We start from the raw sequence: 25,252 nt of genomic DNA, 5'->3' as shown, positions 1-25,252 counted from the left end.
GGAAGGACCAATTTAAATCAATGAAGAAATTTAGGACTTTGTTTTAAAGGAGTATTTTTTAAAGTCAGGTTTATTGAAGTATAATTTGTATACAATAAAATTCACCCTCTTAGTGTATAGTTCTGTGAGTTTTAAACCTCACATACAGTTGTGTAGTTACCATCACAATCAAGATATAGAACAGTTTCCCCTTTTTAATAGACTGCTGGCTCACCCTTAGCTCCTAGCAACCACTATCCTGTGTTCTGCCCCTCTAGTTGTGCCTGCTTTAAAGGAGTTTAATAACAGAACTTAAAATGGGGTGGGGGGAAGGGAACTGAGATTTTTTTTTCCCTACACCCACTCACTTTCTATACCCTTCAATAGGTGAACTTATATTTATTTAGTATCTATTATTTGCCAAAGATTTTACATATATCATCTTTCATTTTTACAGCTTGTCCATGAAGGAAGTTATCCCCATTTCCCAGATGGGAGGTTAGAGTCAAAGTGGTGCCAAGCTGGAAAAAAAAAAAAAAAAGAGGTGCCAAGCTAGTAACAGGCAGAGCCAAGATTCAAAATCAAAGTTGACCAAAAAATGACACCACGGCTTATCTCTGGGTGTTAGATTATAGCTGATTTGAACTTTCTTCTTTGTACATTGTTTGTATTATCAAAGTTTTCAACAATGAGCTTATATTATTTATTATTTTCGTAACTAGTACATATACTTTCATAAGTGTATGTGTGTGTGTGTGTGTGTGTGTGTGTATATATATATATATATATATATATACACACACACACACACACACATACTATATAAATACATACATACATACAGGGTCTGATTCTCTTTGCTGAGCAAAAAGGAGAAAGGTAGGAAAAACAGTTTAAAAGAGGGTAAATGAAAGTCTCCACTTAACAACTGGCACTCAACACTGAGAACCCAGAATCAAATTTACCAAAAGAACCAGAGCACAGATTTGCTCTGCCTCTAGATCTTATCAGAGTCTAACTTCTCTACCTTTAAAAAGTTCTGTAGAACAAACGCTCTCCCAAAGTGCTGAAGATAAGCCCTGGAGGCCTGTAAAAACCCATTAGGCTACTCAGACAAAAGACAGTCCTCCTAAGCATCTTGCTGCTTCATCTCCACAAGACCCGGTAGGAACAAGCTAACCATCCTGGTCCAGTGAGTGCACAGCAGCATTTCACCACTCCTGGAGAGGCAGGAAAGTGAATAACTTAAGGCCAAGGCTAAAGGAAACACAGAGCACCTTTTATTGTGGAGGAGGGGAATTATATTTTAATATGTCTATGTTGGGAGAATATTACCCATCACAGCACTGCAAGGAGACTCATGAGGGCATCCTCTGGCCTTTAGGCAGAATCCAATTATTGCTTGTTTCAAAAATATTTGAGGGATCTTACAAAAACATATAAAGTACAATATTTTTTAAAAAATAGATTGGGTACCGGAACTAGGTACCCAAATGGAAAAACAATGGACCTTGACCCCCTACCTCACGTGATACACAGTTAATTCAAGAGGGAATCACAGCCCTAAATGTAAAAGTGAAAACTCTAAAGCTTCTGGAAAAAGATAGAGGAGAATATCTTCACAACTTGGAATAGCAAAGTTTTCTTAGACAGGATAAGCAATAACCATTGAAAAATTGATAGATTATACCAAAATTTTGAACTTTTGCTCATAAAAAGACAGTGTTAATGAAATACAAAAGAAATATATCATAGACTAATACAAAATATTTGCAAGACATATATCTGACAAAGAATTAGTATCTAAAATATGTAAAGAACTCCTACACCTCAAAAATTTGAAAAACCAAACAACTCAATTTGGATTGACTTAAATAGACACATCACAATGGAAGATACATTAATGGCCTATAAGCCATTTAAAAGATACTCAGTATCATTAATTATCAGGGAAATACAAGTTAAAGCCACAGTGAGATATTACTACTTGCATGAATAGCTAAAATAAATAATAATTTGAAAAAAGCAGACTGACAATACTAAATGTTGGGAGGACATAGAACAACCTGAACTCTCATACAGTGGTGATAGTATAATCACTTTGGGAAAAGGATTGACAGTTTCCTATGAAATTAAACATGCATCTACTCTATGACCCAGCTATTCCACTCCTAGGTATGTAGCCAACAGTTGTGAAAGCATTTCCCCAAAGAGACTTAAAAACATTCACAGCAGCTATAATTGTTAAGCAAACTGAGGTGTATTCATACAATGGAATACTAATCAGCAGTATAAAGAAACAAATTCTGGAACACATAAAAATGTGATTGAATCTTTAAACATTATGCTGAGTGAAAAAAAGATTTATATAAGAGTACTTACTATGTGATTCCATTTATATGAATTTCTAAAACAGGTAAAACTAATCTACATTAGAAAAAAAAATCAGAACAGTATTTGCCTCTGAAGTTGTGAGGATGAAAGAAGAAACATGAGGGAACTTGCTGGACTGATGGGAATATTCTGTATCTTGATCAGGATTTGTGTTACACAAGTGTATCCACTTGTCAAAAATCATTGAATGGTATACTTGAGGTATGTGCACTTTGTTGTATGTAAATTTTACCTCACTGAAAAAAAAAAAATATATAACCAAATATTGAACTTTGGTTAATGCTATGCATACTAAAATGTATAGAGGTAAAGTGTATAGATGTTTGCAATTTACTTTGAAACACATCAAAGAGTAATTGAAAAGGGGGATGGATATATGGAAAGACATGTGATAAAGCAAGTACAGTAAAAGGTTAATCATGGAATCCAGATGGTGGGTATATGGGTGTTAACTATAAAATTCTTTGATCTTTTCTAGATATTCAAAAAAATTATAATGAAATGTTGGAAAAAATAAGTTAGAATTAGGAGAAAAGAAAAATAAAGGTCAGCAAAAAAGATGAAACTGAAGTTAGAACCTTATAAAGAAGTACATATCTGTCTTAGAGTTTCTGAAGAGCCAAAGCAAAAGGGGAGAGGGGGTGATGTGCAGGAGAGGAAGAGGAAGAGTTATAAGGGAAGGAGGAAAAGAGAGAGAGATCTCAGTTACATAATTAGCAATGCCCATATGATTGAAAAAGATTGTTCTAGTAAAGCACCATTTTCCTGATACAGACAAGTTTTCATGAAGAAGGCACTGTGCAATGTGTGCATGTGGTGCTATTAATTAGGATAAGGACTTGGAACAGAGACTTTTTTTTAACTGAGTTTTTAACTTTATTTATTTATTTATTTTTGGCTGCGTTGGGTCTTCGTTGCTGTGCACGGGCTTTCTCTAGTTGCGGCGAGCAGGGGCTACTCTTCGTTGTGGTGCGCGGGCTTCTCATTGCGGTGGCTTCTCTTGTTGTGGAGCATGGGCTCTAGCCGTGCGGGCTTCAGTAGTTGTGGCTTGAGGGCTCTAGAGCACAGGCTCAGTAGTTGTGGCGCATGGGCTATAGTTGCTCCGTGGCATGTGGGATCTTCCTGGACCAGAGCTTGAACCCTTGTGCCCTGCATTGGCAGGCGGATTCTTAACCACTGCGCCACCAGGGAAGTCCCGAGACTTTACTTCTTAAACAAGCAAAAACTGCATTCGTCTCTCGTATAATAGTCTACAGGTAGTGCTCTGGGGCAGTATGGCTGCATTGTTCAAGGGAAAATAGGTGATTGGAGCTCCAAAATTCTATAACATAGGAAAAGGCTGCAATTATCTTATCCAAGAAAAAAACTGAGTACAAAGATAGACTCTTGAAAATCTCTAAGAAATATTCTATCACTTATCTTATTAATCTACTCCAGTGTATCTTGCTGAATCCATTCCTCTCTGAACCATATGCTACATACTAGAGTGTATGCAGCTACATACTAGAATGACAATACTAGCTTTCTTATTCCATACTTCAACAATTCTAAGATGCATAATTTTTTCCCACATTTTGACATCTCTGAAATTGTCATGGCTCTTACAATCAGTGGCACGTCATAATTGGTGGATTTTTTTCTTTCTTAATGGTACATAAATAATGGTGTTTCTTAAAAGCAATGGCATGTTACATTTAATAAAACACAGTTATTCAGTGCTTCATGGTTCAAAGTATTTTCATCCTATTTGAGCCTCGTAACATCATATTTTGGTGAGATGGGTAGTTATTCCTGTTCCAAATATAGACATTGAGATTCAGAGAGTTTAAATGACCTCTCCAAGGTCCTCAGCTAGACTGTGATGAAGCCATAACAATAATCCGAGCTCTCTAAATTTGAAAAGTCCTGCTTTCTCCCAATACTACACAAAATATTTAGAGAATGAAATCTCCGTGGAAACAGGAATTTTGTTTTATTCACTACTATAGCACCAGAGCATAGAACATTACTAGGCACATAGCAGATATTCAAATATTTATTGAATGAATTAATATTACAGAAGGGAATGAGAGGACAGAAGGGAAAGAGCCCATGGACTGAGGTGGGCTGGGAAGTTTATACAGAGGGTGGCTATCCTGCCATTTTTTCTCTGCTTTGATGAGCCTCTCATTAATCACTCAAATAGCACTTACTCCATGATGCCTTAAGCTAAATATATTCACTCGCTAATGACTTGAGAGGCACCCTAGTATAGTGCAAAGCATACTGATTTTTACATGAGAAGACCTGGTTTTAAATCCTTTCTGATTTTAACCACCTACTAGCAAAAAACTTTGGGATAAATTACTTACCTTCAGTTTTCTCACCTACACAATTGGGAATAATAAAACCTACTGGATTGCATCATTGTGAAACTTAAACAAGACCAGATATGTGAATGTATCTGACACATAGTAGGAGCTCAATAATATTAATTCCTTTCTCTTTCCTACACCATGCTACACTTGATCTTGGTAAACACTTCCATTTTTGCACTTCACATTTTTCTTCACATGATTATGGGTTTCTAAAAGAACCCCACTTGGTTGATATCCACCTCTCCAGAACCCAAGAGAGTGCCAGGCTCATTCTAAATGCCCTTAAGTATATTCAGAGTTTATTCATTCATTTATTTAATCCATAAATATTTATTGTGTGCCTATTATGTGCCAAGCTCTTTTCTAATTGCTGACGCTCCACCAATGAATGGAACTAATGAAAATCCCTACCCCCTTGGAGGCAGATGGACAGTACATGAACAAATAATGTATGGTGATAAGTACTATGGAGAAAAATAAATAAAGCAGATAGGATAGGGGGTGGCCAGGGTTGACTTGTTGTAATATTAATATTAATATGAGTGTTAAAGAAAAGCCTTACTGACCATTGTCCTTGTCCCCACGGTGAGTCACAGCTGCCCCCCCCCCTGCAGGAGACCCTCCAACACTAGCAGAATCACCCAGTCTGGAGGATGCAGGGAAGATGCTGAATGAGACAGTGGTAGTGAGCAACCCCATACAGCTGGAGTGTAAGGCAACTGGAAATCCCTTGCCTGCTATTACATGATACAAAGATAATCGTCCACTATTATGTTCCAGTAGCGTGACTTTCTTGAACAGAGGACAGATCATCAATACTGAAAGCACCCAGATCACAGATGCTGGCATATATAAATGTGTGGCCATCAACTCAGCTGGAGCTACAGAGTTATTTTATAGTCTAGGTCCATGGTTAGTGCTACTTCTCCTAGATTCCTCCTGAGGTAAAGAAGCATTCAAAATGATTAAGTGCATCTATAAAATTCGACTGTGAATATTTAACAGAATGTGTTATTGTCATCTTTATTTAAGGTTACAGTGTTCTAAAACTGATAAGCGTTTATATTTTCTGATTCCTATTAAATGCTCTATTTTCCAAAAAAAAAAAAAAAGAAAGAAAAGCCTTACTCAGTTGGTGACATTTGAGCAGAGACTTCAAGGAACTAAGGGAAATGCCATGCAGATATCTGGGTTAAATTTGAAGAGCAACATAAATATTTGTAGTAAAAATAAATAGAAAAAAGTAGAACATTCCAGAATGTGAGAACATTTGACCAAAAACCTGATAGACTTAAGTAGAAGGCCTGTTTGGGCAATATACAATGAACCAGTCCAACTGGAGTATCAGGACCTTGAATACCAAGAAAAGAATTTGTATTTTATCTTATAGACAATGGTGAACTACTGGAGCCTTTTATCCTAGAGGGTGTGACAAGATCCAGACATCACTACAGGAAGCTTAATCTGGTAGAGCAACCCACGCAGGAAATATTAAAGGGAAAGGATAGCCGTTCCATCATAGACATCTTGAGTTTGACATCACGGTGGGTTTTCAAAAAGAACATGCTCAGCGAACGGTCAAAAATACAGGCCTGGAGTTGAGAGGTGAAGGCTTGAGATTTGAGGGGTGTAGCGCATCCAAAACCCGACAGCTGATTGTAATCATCTTCCAAGAGTCGAAGACTCTGTTTGCCAGCAACAAACAGATCTTGTTAGAATTTTACTTCTAGCCTGAAAACTGGTAGAACATTCCTCTTTGGAATTTTCCAAACTTAGGCCAAGACTAGAGAATCGAAGTCAGCAGAAATGAGAATGATACGCAGGACCTGACAGGGAGACACGCCAGAAAATTAAGTAGGAAAAGACCCTGAAAGGTGGGGCACAACGTGCCTTGGGAAGCTCAGACTCTTGAGAAATCTGGAAGAACATATATCATGCCAGATGCGTCAGCCTTATGGGAGGGCTTTTGTTTAAAAGCGTGCTCTGTGAAATGATTTAGATACCCTTCAAAAAACAACATGCCAGTGATTCATCCTGTCTGAAAAAACATACAACCCCTCACATTTGACTTTTCAATCTCACACCGATTGGAAATAACAAAAGTGATCTCTTTGCCATTTGGAATAATTTCTCATTCACCCACCAACAAGAAGGAAGGAGGTCTCTGAAAACTGAACAGTGGGATTTGTAAAGTTTGGGGAGAAAAGTTGCAGGAGACAGTTGCAGCTTTATATAAGGTTCTTTTTTTTTTTTTTATAAATTTATCTATTTATTTATCGGAGGCGTTGGGTTTTCGTTGCGGTGCGCGGGCTTCTCATTGCAGTGGCTTCTCTTGTTGCAGAGCGCGGGCTCTAGGTGCACGGGCTTCAGTAGTTGTGACTCACAGGCTCTAGAGTGCAGGCTCAGTAGTTGTGGCGCATGGGCTTAGCTGCTCTGCGGTATGTGGGATCTTCCCAGACCAGGGCTCGAACCTGAGTCCCCTGCATTGGCAGGCGGATTCCCAACCACTGTGCCACCAAGGAAGTCCCTATATAAGGTTCTTGAGTCCCACTGATAAGCTTGTGGCTATGTGACAGTGGAATCTACCACTGAGAAAAAGGAAAATGAAACATTATTGAAATAAACTTGGTTCTCATCCACAAAAACAAAGGGCTGCCATTTTGTCTGGAATCCTAATCAGGTGTCTTATATGCCTATAATTAGTCACTGGCTCCTGGAAAGGAAAGAGACTAAAGGGATGCAAAAGAGAGGTCTTCCTTTCCTTGAAATGTATTTTCTTAAATGTATTTTCTTAAATCTTTAAATATGTTGCTTACATAACCCCCAAAAGAATTTTTTTTAACTATGTAACTCCTCACATATTTTAAGTTGTCATCTAAAATTTTTCATCAGAGGATAAGATGATGATAGATTGCAATTGGGATAAATATTTCACGACACTATTTGATAAAATAGGCTTTAACTTCCCAACGAATAAAATACCCCAAGTCTTAAAGAGATCATGTAAAAATTTTATAAATCAGTTTTATCCGAATCCAAAAAATTTGCTTGTCTTGCAAGACATTCCAGTTAACTTTAAAAGAATCAGCATCACTAATGTATACTGTTCAGCTGTTCCAAATCCAGAGCTTCCCCACAAAGGCCAGTTATTCTACTTCTAATGCCAAACTTCACTCGTAACAGAAATATGAGCAAGATAGGCAAAGAAGGGAAGCCCCATGCATGTAAGGAAACTTGATTAATAATAAACGAAGGTGTCATCACCAAACCAATATTTCTTTCTTGAGTTTTACTTCTACATGCATCTACAAAAAATGAGAACATTTTCCTACACAGCCAAAATAGCACTGTTGCACCTAACAAAAATAGCAAGTCCATATTAAAATTTCTCACATGTCCCCCAAATGCCCTTTATGGGATGGTTTATTCAATCCAGGATTTAACCCTGGGCCATGTATTGCATCTGGTTGTTATATCCCTTGTCTCTTTTAATCTAGAACATGCATTCTACACAGGGATGATGTCACCAAGGGAGTGAAAACTGGTTCTTGGGAGATGAAAAGAATCTTACTCTTTTTATGTACAAAGCACAGATATACATATAGTACATAAACATATACAGAGTATGCCTGTAATATTGGATTTTCATGTTGGGGGGACAATAGGAAAAAAATGTCTATAAAGGCCCTCAGGGGGCAGGGGGATGAGCAATAATGAAAAAAAAGGTTGAGAAATACTGATCTAGAACAATCCCTCTTTCATGATACCAATGGATTCCTAAATCAATATTTCAGTGTATTGCTTTATTTGGTTCATAAGTGATGTTTTCATAGCCCAGGGCAATGCCCTATTGTAAGATTTAGTATGAGTAAGGTGGCAGACATGGAAATGTGCTGCTCAGATATCCCCCCAAGAAAGGACTTGCTGCCCAGCTAGGAGGAATGTGCCTAGCTGAGATTCCTTAGCTTCTCAACGAAGGTCACACTCTCTCAGAATGGCCCCCACCAATGAGCAAGGCTGTTGCACAGGGGCCTGGCTATTTTCACCCTACAGGAAACCTGCTAAGGGGCAGTCTCGGCTCTGGAGCTCCCACACTGATCTGGCAGAGATGTTGTGGGATCATTATTACAGTCTGGCGACTCCATATGCCCAACTCTGCTTTCTCCTTTTTTCTTTCATGGATGTTACTCCCCAATAGAACATTTGCACACCTAACTCTCAGCATCTTCTTCCTGGAGAACCAAGCTGACTTGTTCTTAACAGATCGGATTTAAGAAAGAGTAAGGAAGTTGAAGGTTTGGAAGTTGACTCCCTTCAAACTGTAGTCTCGAATTCTTCACCTATTCCAGGTATAAGGAACTAGTCAGCGTTCAATTAGAGAAGCAGAACGTTAGGAAATATATATATTTAATGCGGGATTTTTTTATAGGGATTTGATATTACACAAGTGGGGGAGCTGGTTACACAGCTTATGTGAGCCTCTTTCTTCTATGTCTAGTGTTGAAGGCTGAAATCCCCAGAGAAAACATTTGGGAAAGAAAGATGGCCATGCAGTGAGAGAAGCAAGGGCCTCTGAGCTGCCAATTCTAATGATGCGGTAATCTGTAGGAGAAGCTGGTGTCCTTCATCAGGGAACTAAACACATATCTGGTCCAGGAGTCAGAGAGGTTGGAGAAGCTGCAGGCCTGGCTGCTCTTCCATCCCAACACGAGCCAGCGGGTCAGCGACAGCATGAATGAGCTGCAACAGCACCTGTGCCTGCACCAGCCTTCCACGTGCAAAACGAATTCAGCTGCTCCACTGCTTCACTTTCGCCTTCCCAGCTCACGCAAAATGTCTCTTGAAGCCCACAGTAACCTGGGGCTATGTAAGCAAGAGGAGGCTGAGTGCCCTAGTTTCAGTTTAGCTGAGTTGATACACAAATCCACCCAGTAGGTGTCTCCAAACCCAGTTTAAGGACCACAGAATTAACCAATAGCAAAGGGCCAGAGAGCCTTTCTAAAAGTTGTGCTTGGAAGTTTAGGATTAAATTTCTAGCCTTGTTGTGTATCCTAAAAGTGAAGGTGTTAAACCTAAAACTCTATAAGCAAGGAAAGCTATTTAGGCCTTTACTCCAGGGCTTAGGCACTAGAGTATGTGGAGGGGTAAGGGAAGCTTCCAGTCTTACAGACCTGGGTTTGTGGGACCGTTGGCTGTTAACCTCTCTGAATTTCAGTTTCTTCATCTGTAAAAGGGGCTGATAATCCCTACTTTGCAGAATTCTACAAGGATTACATTACGATAGCATACACAAAGCCCAAGTGTACAGTGCCTGCATACAGTAAATGCTTAATAAATGGCAGCTATTATTTCAAGCATGTCATAGCTTCCAGATTAATAAAAGCATGTTGAGATCTTAGATCTGCTGAATCTTTGGAGGATCACTCACACAAGTCAAAGACTTCTTAAGCCAGGGTTAGAACTCACAGAACCATCAGTTTGTGTCCCATAAAAGCAGAGTTCTCCATGTCCTTGAGTTTCAAGAGTAGATGGAAAAACTAGACAGTCCCAGTGGTTAGCTTTCTATTGATGAATGCCATCAGTAGCTGCAGGCAAAGGCAGCAGTCAATAGGAAACTGTGCTCCATGTTGCTATTGCAATTGAATACTTCCTGAAGGTAGGGGCCTCCTTCACGCCTCAGAGAGTTGGAATTGACCTGAGAATCATGGAAGCAAATAAAGTTGTAAAGGATGGGAAAAGGTCATGCCTGTCCTATCATAATTTGATTCTCTCCACCCCCTGCTCTCCTACACCAATGTATAACTTAAGGGCCACAAACATACTTCCTGGTCAGAATGCACTTGGTCCTGAATTAGTCAAGAATCTGGTTGCAAGAAACAGAAACCCGAGTCAAATCAGCTATAAGCAAACAAATAAATAAGTAAACAAGGATGAAAGAAAGAAGGAAGGATGGAAGGAAGGAGTAAGATTATTGTTTATCAGTTTATTTTTTTTTGGTTCATGCAATAGGAAGTCCAGGAGGAGTAGACCTCAGGGGACTACAGGGACTTAGCAATGCAGTCAGATTTTCTGCCAGTTTCTGTATCTCTCTCTTTCTGTCTGTCTGTCTGTCTGTCTCTCCTCTCACTTCACGGCTCTGCTCTGTTTACATTCTCTCCTACTACAGATGAGCTTGCTCTACCTTGCTGTGGTAAGAAGAGCATGGTTCAGACAATTACTGCTTATATCATCTCAGTCTAGTGATATCAGCTTCCTTCTCCCAAAGCCTGAAGTAAAGCCCCAGGGAAAGACCCTAATCGGCTCAGCTTGATGCACAAACACATTTCTAGCCAATCCCTGTGGCCAAGTAAATATATGGAAACTATGGTTGGCCAAGTCTGGATCTCAGGCTCACCAGACTGAAGACTGGTTTGGCAGCCCATTAAAACTATAAGAAGGAGTGGATCGTTTCTCTCAAATGAAATAATATGCTGTACCGGAAGAAAATGGGGGAGGAGATGCTAAACAGACACAATTCACAGGTATCTGTTACAGATCCTGTGTGTCTCAGGGTTTTGTTTTGTTTTCCAATAAATGTCTCTGAAAACAGAGACTTTTACAATTGCAAGGAAAAAACGCTTTATTGACAGAAAGAGGAGAAAATGTGTAGGAGGGAGGAGCTAGATGAATAAGGCTGTCATTAAACCTCTTTTGGAAAGTATATCATCTCTTTGTGACTTCAGGTATTTAATCTCTGGGAGTATGACTCTCATATTTTCTTCTACCAGCCTCTAATCCCAGTATCTAAGCCTCAGGGGATGAAAGTAGCACCTAACTTACAGGACTTCTATGAGAATTATATGAGTTAATGCAAGTAAAATATGTAGTATAATACCTGATGCACAGAAAGCTTTTATAAATAAAAATGTAATTTGTGTATATTTATGTAGCACCCATATCCCCACTACATACTGAGTGCTCTTGGTTGCAGATACCTGCAACTCTCTGCTTAGGATTCTTTTTCTGGCCCAGAGAGATTCATTTGGAGAACGAATGCTCCCCATATCAACTCTCAACTGACAGGAGTTAGTGGATAAATACTCTAGCTTCCTTATCCCTCAGTGAGACAACTCTGAGTTCCCCAGCAGGACTGTGCTCCAACTGATTCATCTGAGAACAAGACCCTTTTTTTGGCTTCTTTTCCTTCCCTGTCTTACTACTTCCACTCCCCTAATGGTGTTTTCTGGAGTCACCTCCTAAATAAACTAGTTGTACTTGAATCCTTGTATCAGGATCTGCCTCTGGGGAATCTAAACTAAGATAATACATTTGCAAAGAAAGTGTGTGAAAGAAAATGCACCAGAATGTTCACCATCTTTATGACTGGTGGGATTGTAAATGATTTTCCTTTTGTCATCTATATCTAAAACATTTTTCACAAATATGAACATGGATAGCAGCTAATTGATTATTTAAACAGTCTAAAACATTAAGCCTAGTTTTTAGTTTCTACCGAACCTGTGCACCTTTTCCTTCTACCTACTTCTAATTCTATGAAACTAATAAACAGTCTTCTTACTTTTATGCCCACTAAGTCCATGCCTAGCCCTATGCCTTCACTCATACTTTATTCAGCACTTTCTATTAATCCTACCTCTTCCACAAGGCCTCCCTTATTCACTCCACCCCATGATACCATTTTGTGTCCATTTCTTCTACGTATTATTTAATTGACATATTAATTCTTACATCATTTTAAAGAGATACATGTAAAATACTACTTTGCTATGGGTCTCTCAACTTTCTAGAATATTTGGATCAGCAGTAGAACTATTTTCAACATAAAAATGGTGTTAGACCAATTCAAGATAAAATACTCCCTCCCCAATTTATTTACGATAGTATCTGAGCTGCATCTGCTCTTTCAGTCTTTAACAAAGGGGCTGTTTTACAGGACAGCAGCAATGGGGGAAGAAAAGGAAAGAACAGAAGCTGGCTCTGATGCACTCATTCCACCATCCATAAATGATCTTTTCATGAGGACACAGCCGATAAGGAGAGAAGGAAAGACAAAAAGCATTCTTGACTTAGGGATGGAATAGCAGCTCCCCCTCTGTGTCTGATTCAGTTGCTCAGAATGGCTTTCTAATGGCTGTGCCTCTTGTGAATTATGAGCCTCTCTCTTTCTCTCCCCCCATCCCCAGGCTTCATATTAAAGACAAGACGCAGCTGCCAGGCCTCCAGAGATTTCCCAGCAGTCTACTATGGTGAAATAAAATACCATGTTATGCTGTAAAACTAGCTGGTCCTTTTTTCACATGGGCTGTGCTATCTCATGGCCTGGATAAAGGATCACAGGCCTGGACACTTAGTGCTTTTCCTGAGATTTGTAGAATGATCTTCTAGACAGTACTCAGTCTTTTTGTGTTCCAGCTTCCCAGCATGATATTTATTATTATCTCCTAAAGAGACTGTATACATTTGTATAATACATGTACACTCTACCTTCTTGAAATACTGTCCTGAAGGAGGGCATTTGGTTACCATTAGAGCAACTATTTTACTTCCAAGGAGAGAGAGGTTCTGTGGCCCTGTTGCCGCAAATGATTTGGGACTTTGACAGGCTTGTGATCTTGCTTATTTGCATCTTTTGTGTCATTACTACCAGAAGGATTGCATTATATAAATGGGTTGAGGTTTATACATAATGATTGGTTGAACTGCTTCTGATGTTGCAATCTTAGCTTATCTGCCCAGAAGAAAATGGATCCAGCTAAAATAGGTCTGTAACCTTACATGGAGATTTGGAGTATACTAGGGAAATGTTGGAGTATACTAGTGAAATCAAATTGGAGACTATCTTTAGCTAAACAGTTAAAACCCTACTAGAGACTGAGGCTGAAAGTAAACATGATGCCCTGTATTTATTTCTCATATCCTGATTTCGATCTTTAAATAATAGGATAAGCTTCAAATCCCAGCAAAGCCTTGAGTAATTAAGCCTATAGAAGAGGAGAAGGAAGAATGTGAGAAATTACTCAGTTGTTGCGGATGACAGTAGCTCTCCAAGTGTCGACAGACCTCTATGCACATTCCTTTCTCCCTCTCCTGTTTCACTCTCTATTTATTAGCTAGCAAATAGGATAAATGAAGATTCCCCCTTCCTGTTGATATACCTTGTTTTCAGAAGTCTTTAATAGACTAAAATCATCAGGTGCTAAGTATCAAATTTCTTTCTAATCTCTACGTGGGGTGTTCATGGGAGAATAGGTAAGGATCCAATTAGTGATATGAATGTTAAATTTATATGCAATTAGATAAATAGGTCCCTTTGAGAGCACACAAGTAAAATCGGAAAGTAGTTCAATTTACCAACTGAGGGGCAAAGATGGAGTCTTAATTATTTTTCTATCTTTTTTGTAATAGGTGTTCAATAAATATAGTTGGGTTGAATTATTAAATTGAAAACATCCATGCCCATTTTGAAGAACATAATCTGCAAGGAAATTATTAAATGCAATGAATATATAAACTATACCTTGAACTACTTCTCTGCTTTTCAATTGAGAGGTTAAAATGCTTTCCAAGTATAACTTGTTAATTTTACAATTTGTAACAGTCCCTGAAGGAAGGGAATTAACAATCACCATCATTCCATTTTACAGATGTGAGAACTGAAGTGTAAGGTGCTCAGACCAGCATGAGTCAGTGAGTCAGAGTCAGAATAGAATGATGTGTAAATGGGACCGATGGAGCAGAAGTGCAGCCTACAATCTACTTTGGGGCTCCTTTTTTATCTCTTTCCCCTCTGACTGTGTAACAACTTGGGAAGCCCTGGCACTGCACCCTGGTACAACAAGAGAAACTTCCTCCTGCCCATCAGAGGGGTAGAGCAAGGAGGAAAATCCTTGGACTCAGTCAGGGCAGAGCCTCTGTTTAGTTCCCCACTGTGTGCCCACTTCCACCCCATACACCCCAAGGCCACGTAACTCGGAACTTGGCTTGGCCCTAGTGAACTCTGGTCAAGTGAAAGAATAAGTGAATGGATGCCTTGTGACTCCCATTTGGGTATTTGAACCACTAAATCAATATTTCTTAAAATGGTACAGTCAGCCCCTTTAGAAGAGAAAAAAAAGCCCCCAGCATCATTTATGTGTAATTGTCCCTGCAAAAACAGCAATAAGAATCTCTCCAGATTGACATGGGACCATATGCATTTGGTTCTAGCGATGCCCTTTTCTTTTCTTTTTTTTAAATAAATTTATTTATTTATTTATTTTCGGCTGCATTGGGTCTTTGTTGCTGCGCGCCGGCTTTCCTCTAGTTGTGGCGAGCAGGGGCTACTCTTCATTGCAGTGCGCGGGCTTCTCACTGCAGTGGCTTCTCTTGTTGCGGAGCACCGGCTCTAGGCACACGGGCTTCAGTAGTTATGACGCACAGGCTTAGTTGCTCCGCGGCATGTGGGATCTTCCCGCACCAGGGCTCGAACCCGTGTCCCCTGCATTGGCAGGTGGATTCTCAACCACTTCGCCACCAGGGAAGCCCGATGCCCTTTTCTAATAAAACAAATATCTAAGTAAACAAATAAACACAAATACCATATATGAGGAAAAGTCTTCAATATGTTATGAAGTGAGAAAGTTATAAAATAGTCCATTCACTGGGCTACATGCTTTTAAATGTATTATCTCATTTAATCCTCACAAAAACCTTCTGAGGTGGGTGTTCTTTTTTGCTCCTTTTTATAAATACAGAAACTAAGAGAAGTTACGTAACTTGTCCAGAATCAAACAGCTTGAAAATGAGGATTTAAAACCAAGTCTGGGGGCTTCCCTGGTGGCGCAGTGGTTAAGAATCCGCCTGCCAATGCAGGGGACATGGGTTTGAGCCCTGGTCCGCGAAGATCCCACATACCGCGGAACTTGGAATCCAGTAGCAAAGATTTTTTAAATGTTCACAAGTACAACAACAAAGGACAGAATGCAACCTAATATTACCCTCTCTGTCCAATGGATAAGGAGTAGTAATGATTTCTTTAAAAGAGAAAATCTTTAATTTGTGTGTGATGCTCTTAAAAAAAAAAAAAAAAAACTTGGAGAAAAGAGGAAACCACAGAGCATTCTCTGAGATGGGCAGCCTTCCAAACATCACAATTACTTCTGTGGAAAGCGGAGCTAAGACTGAGGGGGTGGAAGTCCAGAAAGTCAATGGCCAGGGTTGGTTTAAAACTTATGTGCATCTGGAGATAAAGAAGTCAAAGGGCCAAGGAAAGATTAGAGTTAATGACCCACATGGCAGTCAACCCTTAATACTGGAGGGGTGGCTGCTACCATCGGAAGAGCACAGAGGCTGAGAATTCGAGAATTAACCACTAACACTGGAGAGCCCTTGAAGGCTGAGACCTTTCCTTGGTTTATTTTGTTTTGCTATAAATCATTTACTTAATACACTGTAGTTCTTAGGATAGTACACGCTGTATTAATTTATGATCATTATCAGGTTGAGGGAGAAAACACAAAGTTTGTATATAAAAGAAAATATCTCCCAAATTGTTTTATTTAGATACATGATTGAGTGTAGGAAATCAATGCCAAGACTCATTTTTAAAGGGTTGCCTAAACTCCAACAGTGTTTAACTGATTCTAAACCCCAGTCAAATTGCAATGGAGTGGTCTCCCCCATCAAAATTATACTTTTCATAAATGTCTATCCATTGTGACTTTAAAACATACTCAAAAGTTTTGGAAGAATACAGAGCTAGGGAGTTCAGTAGCTTGGTGAGAGAATCGTAAGAACTAGGCCTTCTTCAATATATGTTCATCAAAAACTCTGTTTTTTCAATATGAGAACATTTATTCTTCTAATTCATTTTCCACTTGCAATCATATCTCTTAGTTGGGATGCTTCATGGAATGGTAAAAAAGAAAGCTATAATGCAACTATTACTTAGAAAAAGAAGTTTGTTTGTATTACATTTGCCCTTTAAGTGTTATCTGATTGCAATTATCTTTCTCCAAAAAAATCTTGCTAGAACTTGCAAAGTTCTAACAGAAATTGGTGTGGAGCAGTCAGGCAATGGCAAGTACAAGAGTGAAAAAAACATAAGTCCTGACTTTGAAAAGTATTTACATACATTCCACCGCATTCCAAACACATAAAGAATAAACTTAGCAAGGAAAGGCATTCCATGCCCAAAACTGAATCTTTGAAGCTGGGATCTGAATAAAAGAAACACTTCATGTTACTGCTACACGTAGAGAAACAGAGCAGAAATTGTAGGCCCAAATGCAGTGTTCCTGGAAGATTCGTGAGAGAGAAGGGCAAACATACACCAAGTAGATATTTCTCATAAGGACATGCTTTGCAATTTGAGCATTTTTGAACTTGCAATGGAATTTTAAAGCTATCCAGAAACAACAGATGTTTGAACCCAAATGATCCAACGTCTTGATGCCAAAATTAGGGCTCTGAAGAGGAACGTTTGAGTTGTAACATATGAAGAACTACTTCAGGAACTCTTCTCCAGGGGAACAGTTGAAAGAGACTTATTCTATGGCTTGCTGACCCATCCTTTTATCTATCTGTGCCCGTTTATACTCCAAGTGATAAAAATTTCTGTCAAATGAAAATATTAATAAATAAATGCAAGTCTCTTTCCTAAGTCTAACTTCAATCTTCTCTCTCTCCCCTTTGAGCACTCTATCTCTAAATTGAATTATGAAACCAGGAGGAGGACTTTTCTAAACATTATTTATCCCCAGACTTTTACATATGAAAACCAATAACGGGTTATGGTTGAACCTACCCAGCACAGAATTATCTAGCTAATTTAGTAGGTGTAAGCAGCAAGTCAGATATTTCAAGAAAGCCAACAAAAACTGGCCAATACCAACTCCCACCAACAATAAATAAGCAAACTCCACTTTGTAAGGTACTTTTTTTTCCAGATTAAATAGGTAACAGATAAATGCCAAATCTCTGCTTTTACTTGGTTTAAAGGCTATATCGAGGTTGCTGTATAATTCTAAAACAAGGTTGTTGTTTTTTCATTAGCTTGTCAGATCAACTTTTCCCCCACCTCTCTCTGTTAAACAAATAAATGCAACTTAGACATTAAATCCCTTTATTCAATCTTCAAAGAAACTTTTTGTACATCTCATTCACCAACTAAACTTCCCATCAAGGTAGCAAGGTTTATTGGTTTCCAGAAGGATGTTAGCATAAAGATATTTCTTATTTCAGCCACACAACTACTATAAAATAGCGCCTGTGAGGAGAAAGTGGCAGTATGGTCATGGTTCCAAAAGGGAGCCAGGAGCTCAAATTGTAAGTGCATTTTAAAAATAGCATAGCAGCTATGATTATAATTTAGCTCCACAGCATGTAAGCGTGGTATGAACAGGAAATGGGAGTACATCTTCTGAGCCTGATAAGATTCTCTAATGTAAGACATATGCTCTGTTTCTTAGCTGGAGAGCTAGACCTAGCCAGAAAGAAGAAAAGCATATATGTTTATCTTTAATCCAAAGATTAAACCTATCAACCTTGGAAGATTTTTTGAATTGCTATTGAATTAAGTGATGAAGTCAATGCAGCATACATTCAAAAGTGAAAAAAAATACCTTTATAAAAATACCTTTATTAAAAATGAAAATTTGAAGTAACTTCCAGAGGAAAATTAATTAAGTGAGCTATGCATCCTAAGACTGTGTTATCTCAGTGCAACATCTGAAGGGCAGAGCCTCTCCTTAGAGAAGTCAGTGCTAATCAGGGGACACTCCGGACAAAAGTTGAATTCACTAAGGCTCTCATGTTTTAAGAACATTTTACAATGTCAATAATTATTCCTAATTCTACTTATGACAAATAGAAACGTGACAAAATGCCCTTGAGTTTACTCCTACATTCTAGGAAGGAACTGATGATTTAAACATATGTTTCCAGATTAGCATTGTAGAGAATGTATAAGATAAAGCAACAAGGTTTAGCAATAGAAACATGACAGTACATCAAAGTACAGATTGACTTATTACATCACCCAATTTTATAGTCCACATTAGAGACAATGAAAAGGAGCTGATACCAGTGCCTATCATCAAAATACAAATTTTGATTTATTACCCTTTGATGCAAATCATAGTAAAGAAAACCATTAACAGCTGGAAAAGAAACCCCCCCGAAAAAGTACTTTAGTTTCTAGGCTCTATTCCTTTACAAACAGAAGGTTAGGAGATTTTTCTGTTTATTCAGTATAAGAATAATTTGCTCATTCAACAAAAATTTATCAAGTGCTTCCTATGCATGAGTCACTGTTGTAATGGCCAGGGCTATAGCAGTAGGAAAGACAGACAAGGAGCTTACATTCCAGTAGAAATCATTCAGTAAATACATAAACAAGAGACCTTGAAGGGTAATGAGTGCTGTTAAGGGAATGAAAGGATGATGTGTAGAGAAAAACAGAATAGGTGGGGACCATTTTAAATAGGATGGTCAAACAAAGGCTTGCTTGAGCTGAGACCTAAATGATGAGAAGCCAAATGGTGAACATACAGGAGAATGTTCTAAGGGTAGAGGTAAGAGCTAGTGCCAAAGGTCCTGAGGTCAGAACAAACTTGACTTCTTCAAGGAATAGAACCAAATTCAGTGTGGCCAAAACATGGTGATTGTTGGGGAGTGGGGAAGAGAGGAGGTTGGGGAGTCAGTAAGGAGCCAGATCATATAGGACCTGTTGCTGTACCTTGGTAAGAGGTTTGGATTTCTTTTAAGGAATAATGAAAAGTCATTGGAGAATTTTATGTGACCTTGATTTGATTTTTGTGTTTTTTTAATTATAAAATATTTCAGGTATCCAAAAATATATGGATAACAAGAATATGGATACTTCAAGAAATTAGATTCAGTGAAATCCTCATGGTACCCTTCTCAATCCTATTCCCCTCCCTCTTTTTTTTTTTTTTAAGATTTATTTATTATTTATTTATTCATTTTATTTATTTTTGGCTGCGTGGGGTCCTATTTGTGGCACGCAGGATCTTTGTTGAGGCATGCGGGATCTTTCTTTGCCACGTGTGGGCTTCTCCCTAGTTGTGGCGTGCAGGTTTTTTCTCTTCTCTAGTTGTGGCATGCAGGCTCCTGAGCGTGTCGGTTCTGTAGTTTGCGGCACGCAGGCTCTAGTTGAGGTGCACCAGCTCAGTAGTTGCGGCATGCCGGCTTAGTTGCCCTGCAGCATGTGGGATTTTAGTTCCCTGACCAGGGATCAAACCCGCGTCCCCTGCATTGTAAGGTGGATTTTTTACCACTGGACCACCAGGGAAGTCCCTCCCCTCCCTCTTTAAAGGTAACTTCTATTCTGAATTTTATGTTTATAATTTTCATTCATGTTTTTGTGCTTTTACCACACACACACACACACACTCTCACACACACGCATACATATCCATAAACAATATGTGTAACACTGCCTTGCTTTTTTTAATTAAGGTATAATTGACATTGCATGTTTTTAAACTTTATATGAATAGTACCATACTGTACCTATTCTGCAACTTGCTCTTCTTCCCCTCTGTTATGTTTTTTTGAGATTTATTCATTCGTATAGAGTTCTTATTCATTTATTTTTAACAACTGTTTAGTATTCTTTTATATTAAAATACCATAATTTATCTATTCTTTGGCTGATGGACTTTTATGTTGTCTTCAATGCTTCTGTTCATATCTCCCTGAGCAGGTAATGGAATATAGAGAGACAAGAGCGGAAACGTGAAAACCAGTTAGAAGACTCTTCAGAGTGCAGCAGAAAGCCAGCGGTGGCTAGGGCTAAGGTAAAGCGACTGAGATGAATAGACATGGAGAAATTTGGTATATATTTTGGAAATGCAGCTGATTGGACTTACAAATGGATTGATAGGGAGGAGGGGTTGCAAAGAGAAGGTTAGAAATCAAGGATGAACTGGCCTTGAGCTGTTTTGGCCTTGAGCTATTTTTCAAGGCATCTAAGGGCCCAAATCTTAGAACTTCAAAAAGTAACATGTGATGTGATATCTTTCTTCTCTAGTACCTTGCAATGTACAATATTAGGTACTTCATAAAATTCTGTTGAAAGAATAAATAATTGAATAAATAATAGACTTTATAATTGGTTCTCTATGGTATATTGGGATTATATTGAGATTTAGTTATATGACAATCTAGAATATTTTTAGATGAAATGAAATGAAGTGGGGTTTTGTTAAAATAATCAAGAGAGGAATGTGTGTGTTTGAGGATTATTAGTGAAACAAGATTGACTCTATGTTAAACATTTTTGAAGCTGAGTGATGGGTATATGGAAATTGCACTTTTGTGAATGTTTGAAAATTACCATGATAAAAAGTGTAAAAAGAGATAAGAAAAAATTTTAGCTATCTTCCCATCAAGATGTGAGTTGCCCCAATATGGCATCAAGTAAACATCCAAATACGTAATAACCACTCCACATAAGTAGGTTGTCAGAAAATTCAGGTGGTCCAGGCAAAGTTCTTAACCTTTTGGGGTTTACAAATTCCTTAGAGGATTTGATGAAACATGTGAAAACATTTCCCAGAAAAAAAAATACACATACACACAATTTTGCATAAATATATCAGGATTTTTAAAATTTTTTTAAAGCTGATGTCATAGACCAGGTTAAGAAATCCAGATAAGGACTTTCTTGGTGGTCCAGTGGGTAAGACTCTGTGCTCCCAATGCAGGGGGCCCGGGTTCGATCCCTGGTCAGGGAACTAGATCTCACATGCATGCCGTAACTAAAGTCCACATGCTGCAACTAAAAAAAAAGATCCCGCATGCTGCAACTAAAGATCCCACATGCCACAACGAAGATCCCACGCAACTAAGACCCGGCGCAGTCTAAATAAATAAATAAATAAATATATAAATATATATATATATATATATATATATATATATTTTTTTTTTTTTTTTTTTTAAAGAGAGAAAGAAAGAAAAGAAATCCAGATAGATTCAGGAAAAGACCTCACTGAAGTCTGACTTTAGAACTACGAGTTCTCAGGTAATTTGTTAATACAGAATTTTGTCCTATTAGTTTTTTTAATGTTCTACTTTCCACAGTTGGTGCTTACATTCCTACCTAGAGTTTGCAGCTGGTTGACTGAAGTTTGAGTCTTGTTTTTATCACTTTCAAGCTGTATGATCCTGCAAAATCACTTAACCTTTCTAAGCCTCAGCTTCTTTATCTGTAAGTTTGAAATAGGAATACACCAAGTGCTATTGGTGATAAAAATGAGCTAATATAATTGCAAGTCCTTTGTAAGATTTAAAGAGCACTGTAAATTGGTGGTAAAATTTTATGCTTATTATGTGCCAAGAACTCTTCTAAACACTTTAAGTACCATTATTAACCTCATTTTTACACATGAAGAAACTAAGACACACAGAAGTTAAGTAACGTGCCTAATGTAATATGGCTAGTAAGGGGTTGAGTTAGAATTTGAGCCCAGCCAATCTGACTCTAGAGTGTATGCTCTTAATCTTTATGCTGTGAATTTTAGTATTATTCACCCTGAAAATAATACCTCTCCACTGCTCCATCATATAATATTGTGCTCATCTGATGAATACTAGCAACCTAGGCCTGAAAGGAAAACTGTAATTCAAGTAGCAGCCAAATTCTAAGGGACAAAAAATGATGCCCTGGGACTTCTTAACCACTGCGCCCTGGTTGCGCAGTGGTTAAGAATCTGCCTACCAATGCAGGGGACACAGGTTAGAACCCTGGTCCGGGAAGATCCCACATGCCACGGAGCAACTAAGCCTGCGGGCCACAACTACTGAGCCTGTGTGCCACACTACTGAAGCCCGTGCACCTAGAGCCCCTGCTCCACAACAAGAGAAGCCACCACACTGAGAAGCCCATGCACCGCAACAAAGAGTAGCCCCTGCTCATCACAACTAGAGAAAGCCCTAGCGCAGCAACAATGCAGCCATAAATAAATATTTTTTAAAAAATGATGCCACCTTGTCTTATTTTTTAATTTAAAAAAATTAAAGTTTTTAATGAAAATTAATTTTTTATGTTTTTAATTTTTTTCTATGTTTAGTATTTATACTGTAAGGTTTGATTTGATTTGATTTAAGTTCTTTTTTTGGAGAAGTTGTTAACTCCAGGGGTGGGGCAGGGAAAATAAAAGGTGATTCTGGAGCATCTTGTGATGCCAAGAAAAGTAAGGAAATACTCAAAAACCAATGGCAGCATATCAAAAAGACATAGGGGCCAACTAGAAAGGACTTCCAGTGACCAAAGATGAAACAATTTGAGCAAGAAATAAATAACAATAGGATTGGATTATAATCCATAGAATAAAATAAATATCCATGAATCTTATTGATATTAATAAATTTTAAAATAAATGGGAGTGAAGAGACAGTCTATCTTACATAAAAATTCCAATTAATAAATGTGGAAGAAATGAGGAAAATAGAAAACTGAACACAGAACACCACAGTAATATTTGTTGCAGGCAAGATCCATCAGTGGATACTAAAATCAGTGGAATAGAAACAGGATATTTTCATAATCTCAAAGTGTCTCCCCAAATATTTATTAATTATAAAGGTAAAAATAGTAACTTTATAGTGGAGAAACCTGGCAAATAGCACCTTAACCAAGTGATGGGAGTTAACATCACTGGTATAAGATATCAATATCATGAACTCCTGGATTATGATGTCATAAGAAGGACACATCACTTCCATGAATTCTGATCAAAAATGCATAAAACTCAATTTAATCATGAGAAAATAGCAAATTCTATAGAAAACCTAACTAATATTCTTCAAAAGTGTCAAAGTCATGAAAGACGAGGAGAGACTGAGGAATGGTTCACATTGTTGGAGACTAAGCAGAGCTGACAACTACATGTGAGATCCTGGATAGGATCATGGAAAAGGATGATAGGGAAAACAGGGTAACCCAAAGAAAGTCTGTAGATTAATTATTGTTATTCTCTATTATTAGGTATTATAGCAATGTTAATTTCTTAGTTTTGATCATTATACTGTGGGTCATGTAAATTGTTAAATGTTAGGGGAAGGAACATGTACACAGGAACTCTCTGTTCTATGTAACTTTTCTATAAGTCAAATTATTTCAAAATAAAAAAAGTTACAAACAAAACATAAACCCTGATCTTGCATTGTTTAAGTAATTGTTTAAATGATCTATTCCAATGTTTCTCCAAACTCAGTCATCTGAATACAGATTTCAGGATTTTTACCAATCTACCAAACATTTACTGATTTCTCGCACTGTTTTACAGGGGAGGAAATTGAGGCACAATGAAGTAAGTGACTCAACATCACAGAACTAACAGGTAACCGAACCAGGATTCACCTTTAGGCAGTTTGACTCAGTCTATGTTAACTTCTCCTCTAGACTACCTCCCTCCTGTACCCAATACTGCGATCACCTGTATCATTCTTTGCTTACTAGCTTCTTTAAAGTTGAGCCAGTTTATTTTAAACTTAAAAAACAGCAATTAAACTATATTATAAGGTCCTCCAGATAGGAATTTTTGTTCTCTCTACTGATGTACCACAAGTTCATTGAATAGTGCCTGGCACATTGAAGGTAGTACTCAATAAACATTAATTGAATGAATGAATTAAAAACTTTATATCATAACTGTAAATGGAAAGCCAGAATCATATTCCAGAAATAGAAAGTAATCTTCAAAATAAATATGATGAGGGACTTCCCTGGTGGCGCAGTGGTTAAGAATCCGCCTGCCAATTCAAGGGACACAGGTTCGAGCCCTGGTCCAGGAAGATCCCACGTGCCACAGGGCAGCTAAGCCTGTGTGCCACAACTACTGAGCCTGCGCTCTAGCGCCCGCGAGGCACAACTACTGAGCCCGCGCGCCTAGAGCCTGAGCTCCGCAACAAAAAGAAGCCACCACGTTGAGAAGCCTGTGCACCGCGACGAAGAGTAGTCCCCGGTCGCCGCAACTAGAGAAAGCCCGCACGAGGCAACGAAGACCCAACGCAGCCAAAAATAAATAAATAAATAAAGATAATTAAAAAAAAAAAAGTAATGCAAGGAAAAAATAAAGTAATGCAAGTGCTAGAAGATATTTAAAAAAAGGATACCAGTTACAAACAGACTTTCTCCTTTCTCCTTGATTTAATCAGAAGGTTTCAATTAGAATGACAAAGAGAATAATTTTCTGAGTAAATAGATTTTATTTAAAGTTGTATCAGTTTGCCACCTAAAATCAGCACACAAATGCCCAAGGTAAGGGACCATTCTTTGTGGAAGGTGGCTCTATTCTAAAGGGACCAATCGAGTGAGGGCTTATGTGAGATTAGACAGCTCAGTCTCTCTTGATCATCCTCATGCCTTAAATGTCATCTCTTCTCTTCTGTAATCTCCTACCTCCTCTTGATTACCTCTCATTTCTATCTCTAATCCCCTATAGGATTATTTTTACTTCTGGTAACACTCCTTAGTGCATACCTCTTTAATAGCACTTAAAATATAAATTCAT

Source organism: Balaenoptera musculus, chromosome 9 (genome assembly GCF_009873245.2).
Source record: "Balaenoptera musculus isolate JJ_BM4_2016_0621 chromosome 9, mBalMus1.pri.v3, whole genome shotgun sequence".
NCBI classification, from domain to species: Eukaryota; Metazoa; Chordata; class Mammalia; order Artiodactyla; family Balaenopteridae; genus Balaenoptera; species Balaenoptera musculus.
Note: the sequence above shows the minus strand (reverse complement) of the source record.